General features: G+C 45.6%; 1 protein-coding gene across 2 annotated transcripts in view; it reads right to left on the minus strand.

The window, feature by feature from the left end:
* rif1 (replication timing regulatory factor 1) overlaps positions 1–943 on the minus strand; it is a 66,877-nt gene extending 65,934 nt beyond the window's left edge. For both annotated transcript variants that reach the window (XM_052011958.1, XM_052011951.1), the window contains exon 1: positions 901–943. The gene's annotated coding sequence lies outside the window, so the exon portion shown is untranslated. The remainder of the gene's footprint in view (positions 1–900) is intronic.
* Between the last annotated feature and the right edge of the window lie 7,493 nt (positions 944–8,436).

Consider the following 8,436-nt stretch of genomic DNA (forward strand, 5'->3'; position numbering starts at 1 on the left):
TCTCATTATGGTGGATCCCACACCAATACTTGTAAATTTCAACCATAATAGAAAAGGGACATGACAAAGGGGGAAGAGTGGAGTGGAGGGGCAGGGGAGGAGAAGGGGGAAGAGTGGATTGGAGTGGAGGGGTGGGGTGGAGGGGGAGGAGAAGGGGGAAGAGAAGAGAGGAGGAGAGGAGGAGTGGAGCGGGGGGGGAAGAGAGGAGGAGAGGAGGAGTGGAGCGGGGGGGAAGAGAGGAGGAGAGGAGGAGTGGAGCGGGGGGGAAGAGAGGAGGAGAGGAGGAGTGGAGCGGGGGGGAAGAGAGGAGGAGAGGAGGAGTGGAGCGGGGGGGGAAGATAGGAGAGGAGGAGTGGAGCGGGGGGGGAAGAGAGGAGAGGAGGAGTGGAGCGGGGGGGAAGAGAGGAGAGGAGGAGTGGAGCGGGGGGGAAGAGAGGAGAGGAGGAGTGGAGCGGGGGGGGGAGAGAGGAGAGGAGGAGTGGAGCGGGGGGGAAGAGAGGAGAGGAGGAGTGGAGCGGGGGGGAAGAGAGGAGAGGAGGAGTGGAGCGGGGGGGAAGAGGGAGAGAGGAGAGTGGAGCGGGGGGGGGGAGGAGGGAGGAGGGGAGGGGGGGGGGGGGGGGGGAGGGGAGGAGGGAGCGGGGGGAAGAGAGGAGGAGGAGTGGAGCGGGGGGAAGAGAGGAGAGGAGAGAGGGAGAGGGGGGGGGGGGGGGGTGGAAGAGAGGAGAAGAGTGAGGGACCCGCCGCTTTCCCCCCACCCCCACACAGCATCCTCCTGCCTCCCTACCGGACGGCCGGCTCTATGCACACATTCCCCGGTGCCGAGCCTCAGAGGCCTCCCCAGGACAACCCACGGACGCCCCACTCCCCGCTCTCACACACACGGACGCCCCGCTCACTCACCAGCCCGGCGCTTGCAGCCCGCGGGAAAATACTCGCGCCAAAGGGCCGGGCAGCCTGGGTAACAACCTTTCACCCCAGCAACCAGCCCCCTGGCCCACACAAACATATTTCATATGCTTTTTTTTTTGAAAAAAAAACGAATATACGGACCCGATGCAAATTTACAAAGACTGGACGAAGTATGCAATGACAAAGAAAAAAATTTAAAAAAAATCAGAGTTCGAAGGCTGAATCCTCCGAAAGTTTTAGCTGCTTGTCATCGCGCATGCGCCTGAAGGGGCTGGTCGGTCTTTTACCGTCTGTTTGGTTTAAACTGATTATTCCCGGAGTTGGGGGGATAATATTAAATAGTTCCACTTCGTGTATGTGCAATAGGCCACTTACCAGTGTTCCTTGGATCATCGTCATCAGGTCAGTCCCCGTTTGCCTTATACCAACATCCCATTTGATCTCCCTGCCTTCCCCCGATCATCGACCTTCCCTTCGCGTCTCTCCCGCACTTCTCTGCGTCCCCTCGGGTCCCTTCGCGTCTCTCCCGTACTTTTCTGCGTCCCTTTGGGTCTCTCCCACACTTCTCTGCATTAATGTTGTTTTCCCCCAGTTCTGATAAAAGCTCATTAACCTGAACTGCTTTTCTTTCCCTCCATAAATGCTGCCTGACCATCATTTCAGCCTGTACAGCATTTTCTATTTTTAGCTATTTCTGATACCTTTTTTTGCCCTTTGGCTGAATTCTATAATTATTGGTTCCAGGTTCTTTCTGCTTGTTTAACAAAGACTCGCATTTGAGCTTGATACCTCTCTAAAGACCAACTGGTGAGATTCCCCCCCCCGATAAAGATAAAGAGGAAAATATTGAGTGGAAGGTCTGGAGTGGGTAGGGAAGTCAATATGGCAACACATGATCTTGAATTACACTGCTGTTAAACCATCCTTGGTCCTCTCTATCCCAATAATGAAAGTAATTCTTTTTCAAAATTAAAAATAAACAGTCATATTTATGCTTCCTTAATAATCTGCTGTCTGCTATCACGTCAGAGAGTCATATAGCTCGGAAACAGTCGCTTCGGCCCAACTGGTTCATGCTGACCAAGATGCTCATCCAAGCTAGTCCTATTTGCCAGTGTTTGGCCCATAACCTTCTAAACCTTTCCTATCCATGTACCTGTCCAACTGCCTTTTAAAGGTTGTTATTGTAACTACCTCAACTACTTCCTCTGGTAGCTCATTCCACATAGATACCACACTTTGTTTAAAAAAAAGTTGTCTTTAAAGTTCTTATTAAATCTTTTCCCTCTCACCTTAAACCTATGCCCTTTAGTTGTTGATCCCCTAACTCTGGGGGAAAAAAACTGAGTGTATTCACCCAATCTATGCCCCTCATGATTTTGTACATCTCTGTAAGATCACTTCTCAGCCTCCTACGCTCCAAGGAATAAAGTCCTAGCCTGTCCAACCTCTCCCTATGGCTCAGTCCCTCAAGTCCTGGCAGCATTCTTGTATATCTTTTCTGCACTCTTTCCTGTTTAATAACATCTTTCCTATAGCAGGGTGACCAAAGCTGAACACAATACTCCAAATGCAGCCTCACCAGTGTCCTGTACAACTGCACCATGACCTCCCAACTTTTATACTCAATGCCCTGACTTATGAAGGCCACCATGCCAAAAGCCTTCTTCACCACCCTGTCTACCTGTGACTCCACATTCAGTGAACCATGTACTTGTACTCCAAGGTCCTTCTGTTCAACAGCGCTCTCCGGGGTGCTGCCGTTCACTGTGAAAGTCCTACCTGGATTTGACTTTCCAAAATACAACACCTCGCCATTTCTCCATTTGCCATTTCTCGGCCCACTTACTCAGCTGATCAAGATCACCCTGTAATTTTTGATAATCTTCTTCATTGTCCACTATACCACCTCTTTTAGTGTCATCTGCAAACTTACGAACCATGCCTTGTATATTCCTATCCAAATTGTTGATATAGATGACAAACAACAATGGGCCCAGCTCTGACCCCTGAGGCACACCACTAGTCACGGGCCTAAAGTCCGAGAAACAACCTTCCACCACCACCCTCTGCTTTCTACCATCAAGCCAATTGTGTATACAATTATCTAGCTCTCCCTGGATTCCATGCAATCTAACCTTTCAGAGCAGCCTTATGTGGAACCCTTATCAAAGGCTTTACTGAAGTTCATATAAACCACACCTACCACCTGCCCACATCAACTTTCTTGCTCGCCTCATCAAAAAAACTCAATCACGTTCATAAGACATGATCTACCATGCACAAAGCCATGCTGACTACCCCTAATCAATCCCTGTCTTTCCAGATGTACGTACAGTATATCTTATCCCTCAGAATTGCCTCCACTAAATTACCTACCATAGATGTTAGACTTATAGGCCTGTATTTCCCAGGTTTTTGTTTGCCACCTTTCTTAAATACAGGCACAACATTCGCTACCCTCCAGTCTACCAGCATCTCACCTGTGGCTAACGATGATGCAAATATATCAGCCAGGGCTCCCGCAATTTCATCTCTAGCCTCCCACAGTGTTCTTGGTTATACCTGGTCAGGTCCTGGGGGTATGTCTACCTTCATACCTTTAAAGACATCCAGCCCCTCCTCTATTATAATGCGGACTATCCCGAAGACCTCTTGATTTATTTTTTCTTGTTACGAAGTCTTCCTGTCTTTCTCCATGGTAAAATCAAAGGAGAAATACTCATTAAGGACCTTGCCCGTCTCCTGCAGCTCCCGTTTGGCCTTTGAGGGGCCCTATTGTCTCTCTAGTTACTCTTTTTCCTTTAATATACATAAAATCTCTTTGGATTTTCCTTAATCTTCTCTGCCAAAGTTATCTCATGCCCTCTTTTTGCCCTCCTGATTTCCTTCTTGAGTACACTCCTACATCCCTTATACTCCTCCAGGAATTGGCTTGATCCCAGCTTCCTGTACTGACCCATCCCTCCTTTTTCCTGGCCAGGGCCTCAAAATCCCTCATCATCCAGGGTTCCCTACTCCTACCAGCCTTGCCCTTCACTCTAACAGGAACATGCAGACCTTGAGCTCTCACTATCTCACCTTTTAAAGCCTCCCACTTGCCTGTGGTCCCTTAGCCCACAAACAATCTACTCCAATCAACCTTTGCAAGCTCCTGTCTCATACCATCAGTCCTACCGGAAACTGGGCAGTACTCAATCTTATCTTAGAAAATGAAACTGGGCAGGTGGCAGAAGTGTCGGTGGGGGAATACTTTGGGAACAGTGATCATAATTCTGTAAGTTTAAAGGTAGTTATGGAATGGGATAAGGTGAACTTTGTGAATTGAGGGCAAGCTGATTTCAAAAGCGTAAGGGAGAACCTGGAGAAAGTAGATTGCGAGCAGATGTTTGCAAGTAAAATGACAGCTGACAAGTGGGAGACTTTTAAGGGTGTTAGTTGAGTTAGAGCCAACATGTTCTAGTAAGGGTGAAAGACAATAATGTCAAGATTAGAGAATCTTGGATGACAAAGAATAGTGAAGGTTTGATCAGGGGAAAAAAGGAAGCATTTTGAAGACCTTGGCAACTGGAATCAAGGAAGTATGTAGGAAAGAACTTAAGAGGAAAATTAGGCAAAAAGGGGCCACCAAATATAAAATGTTTCGGGATTCTCCTTAATCTTACTTGCCAGGGATAAATATATCGGAAGCAAGAGGGTAGCCAGGAAGAGTGTAGGCCCGCTTGGGGAACAAAGGGGTAATCTGTTTGGAGCCTGGCGATGTGGGTGTGGTGATGAATATCTCTCATCTGTATTCACCAAGGAGAAGGACATGGAATATAGTGAGCTCAGGGAAGGATAATCTTGAGCAAGTCAGTAATAACAAGGAGGTGTTAGATGCCATGGACTGCATAAGGGTTGATAAAACTCAATGGCCAAAGGAGATCTATGCCAGATTGCTTTGGAAAGCAAGGGAGGGGAAAGCTAGGGCCCTAATGGATAATTTTGCATCTTCATTTCCTGAAGGTGGCAGCACAGGTTGATAGGCCAGTAAAGAATGCATATGGCATGCTTGCCTTTGTAGGTTGGGGCATAGAATACAACAGTTAGGATGTTATGTTGCAACTGTTCAAAACACTGGTTTGACCCAACTTGGAATATTGTGTGCAGTTCTGGTCCAGGAAGGGTGTGGTTGCTCTGGAGAGAGTGTACAGGAGATTCACCAGGACGTTGCTTGAATTGCAGGACATATGGTGAGAAGTTGAATAGGGTGTGCTTGTTTTTCCTGGAGCAAAGGAGGCCGAGGGGTGACCTGATAGAAGTATGTAAGATTACGAGAGACATAGATAAGGTAGAGAGTCAAAATCCTTTTTCCATGATGGGGGTATCAAAAACAAGAGGGCATAGATTTAAGATTAGGGGAGGGAGTTTTGAAGGAATTTGAAGGAAAAGCTTTTTTTTTACTGTGAGTGGTTGGTATCTGGAACTCACTGTTAGAGGAGGTGGTGGAATCAGATACAATCACTATGTTTAATAGTCATTTAGACAGGTTCAAGAATAGGCAAGGGATAGGATATGGACCTAATGTGGGCAAATGACACTAGTGTAAATGGGCTGAAAGGTTGACATGGATGTTGTGGCTGAAGGGTCCATTTCTGTGCTGCTGTATGAGCCCACAGCTGCAGTCTGTGGAAATACCTCAGACTAAAGGGCTGTGCAGACGAGGTAGTGAATGCAGAGTACAAAACTACATGCATTATGTTCAACTGTGGTTTTGTAACCTTGGATTTTATATAGATACACAATCACTTCTCAACCTATATTTTATGCTCATTGTCAACAAAAAAAACAAATATACTGTTGGCACTTCAGTGGCCTTATTCACTTGAAATATTTTGTGAACTAAAAGCATGTTATACTCTACCGCAGAAGCCAAACTTCCTCTGAAATTCCTGGTATAAACTTTACTTTTTAAATTTAAAGTCTTTCATGTTATGTTTATTTACAATGAATCAAAAAATGGCTGAGAGCATGGGATACAGCAAAGGCTATGGAACCAGTTAGCATCCCAGCTATAGTCCTGAAGACCTGAGCTCCAAAAGTAGTTGCACCTCTAGTCTAGCTGTTCCAGTACAGTTATAACACTGGCATGTACCAGACAACGTAGAAAATTGCCCAGGTATGTTTACACAAAAAGAAAATATCCAACTGGCTAATTACTGCCCAATCAGTCCACTTAGCAAAGTGTTGGAAGCTGTCATCGATTGCACTATTAAGTAGCACTTATTTACAATTACTCTCTCACTAATACCTAGTTTGGGTTTCAACATGACCACTTGGCTCCAAATATCATATCAGCCTTGGGCCAAACATGGATCAAAGAGTTAAATTCCAGAGGTGAGGTGAGAGTGACTGTCTTTGACATTTGATCAAGGTCCCCTGGTAAAAGGGAAGTCATGAGAATCAAAGGCAAAACACTCTAAAGGTTGAAGTCATTCCTTGCATAAAGGGATATAGTTGTGGTTGTCAGAGGTCAATCAACCCAGCCTTAAGGGCACTGTCTTAGACCCAACCATCTTCAGCTGCTTGATCAAAAACTTTTGTTCCATCATAAGATCAGAAGTGGAGATTTCAGCAAATGAAGCAACCCATGCCTGCACGCAGCAAGACCAAGCCAACATTCAGGAATGGACTAATAATAGCAAGTGACATACTTGCCATAAAAGCATCAAGCAATGAGCATTTCCAACAAGAGAAAGTGTAACTGTTTACTCCTGACATTTATTGGTGTTACTGCTATAGAGTTCTCCACTGTCAAATGTTCTGGGGGTTAACATTGACCAGAAACTTATCATTCACAAAAATGTCTTGGCTACAAGAGGAGATCAGGGTTTGGATATCCTTTGGTGAGTGAGTCACCTCCTGACACTCCAAGCCCTTTCCATTGTCTGCAAGGCATAAATCAGGAGCATGATAGAACACCATCCACTTCTCTGGATGAATGCAGCTCCAAAAATTCTCAAGAAACTTGACACCATATAGCACAAAGCAGCATGCTTGATTGGCACCCTAGTCATCATCCTGAACATTCACTCCCTCCACCACCAGTGCACAGTGGCTGTAATACATACCATCTACAAAATGTTCTGCAGTTACTCACCCAGGCTATTCTGACAGAATCTCCCAACTCTGCAACCACTACCACCGAGAAGGACAAGCGAAGCAATTGCATGGAGTCACCACCAAGTCACACACTGCATTTACTTGGAAATATATCACCAGTCCTTCATCATCTCTGGGTCTAAATCCTGGAACTCTTCTGCAGTTCAAGAAGGTGGCTCAGACCAAAAGGGCAATTAGGGATAATACGCAGATCCCAAAAATTAATTTAAAAAAGAATCTAACATTTGATGATGTTAAATTCCATTCAATGCTTCTTTATTCATTATACATTCTCATCAATGGTGTTTTAAAGCATCCCCTGGTCCTCAGGATTATGTCTCCTGGCTTGGTATGGGTGGATACCCTTTTCTTTACCCACCTATCCAGATTATTGAATATGTAGTGAAAAGAAGTGTTCCTTCTTTGGTCTGCTACTATTCACTTACAAGCACAATCTAGCCTCTTTCACCTGCAGGGTGTCCTTGCACATCATTCCAACATGCCGATGTAGCAAAAATTAAGGAAGCAAGTGTTATGTTGGCCTTCATTGCCAGAGGTTTTGACAGTAGGAGCAAGGATATCTTTCCACACTGATTCTGCCAAGCCTGTTCCCTTGGCTGTGGATTTGCTAGATGGTAGGTAGGGAGAGTGGGAATCTCATTCACCCATTCTATGCACATCATTAATTAGATAATACAGAAGCCTTGATGAGATCATACCTGGAGTATTTTGAGCAGTTTTAGTCTTACATGAGAAAGGATATACTTGTAAAGGAGTGCCATGAAGGTTCACCAGACTGATTCTTGGGATGGTAGGACTCTTGTATGAGGAGAGATTCAGTGGCACTAGACCTGTATTCACTAGACTTTGGAAGAATGAGATTGAGATCTTATTGAAACATTCAAGTTCTGACAGAGCTAGACACACTGCCTGCATAGAGAATGTTTTCCTTGACTGGTATGAGGTATGGAGGGGTTACAGTCTCAGTATACTGGATAACATACTTGGGTCCGATGAGCTAAAATTTCCTCAGTTAAATGGTGGTAATCTTATAGAATTCTCTACCACAGAAGGCTATAGAAGTCACTGAATATATTTACAATTACTACCTTGGAGGTCCTGCTCTTCAGCCTCCTTCCTAACTCCCTATACTCATTTCGCAGGACCCTCTACCCCTCTCCTGCCTATGTCATTGGTACCAATATACACCATGACATCTGGCTGCTCACTCTCACCCTTAAGAATATTTTGCAACAGCTCCGAGACATCCAGGACACTAGCACCCAGGAGGCAACACACCATCCTGGCATCTCTATTGCGGTTGCAGAATCTCCTGTCTGTCCCCTTATCGAGTCCCCTATGACTATTGCTCTGCCTGACTTCACC

This window comes from Pristis pectinata, chromosome 1 (genome assembly GCF_009764475.1).
Source record: "Pristis pectinata isolate sPriPec2 chromosome 1, sPriPec2.1.pri, whole genome shotgun sequence".
Classification (NCBI taxonomy): Eukaryota; Metazoa; Chordata; class Chondrichthyes; order Rhinopristiformes; family Pristidae; genus Pristis; species Pristis pectinata.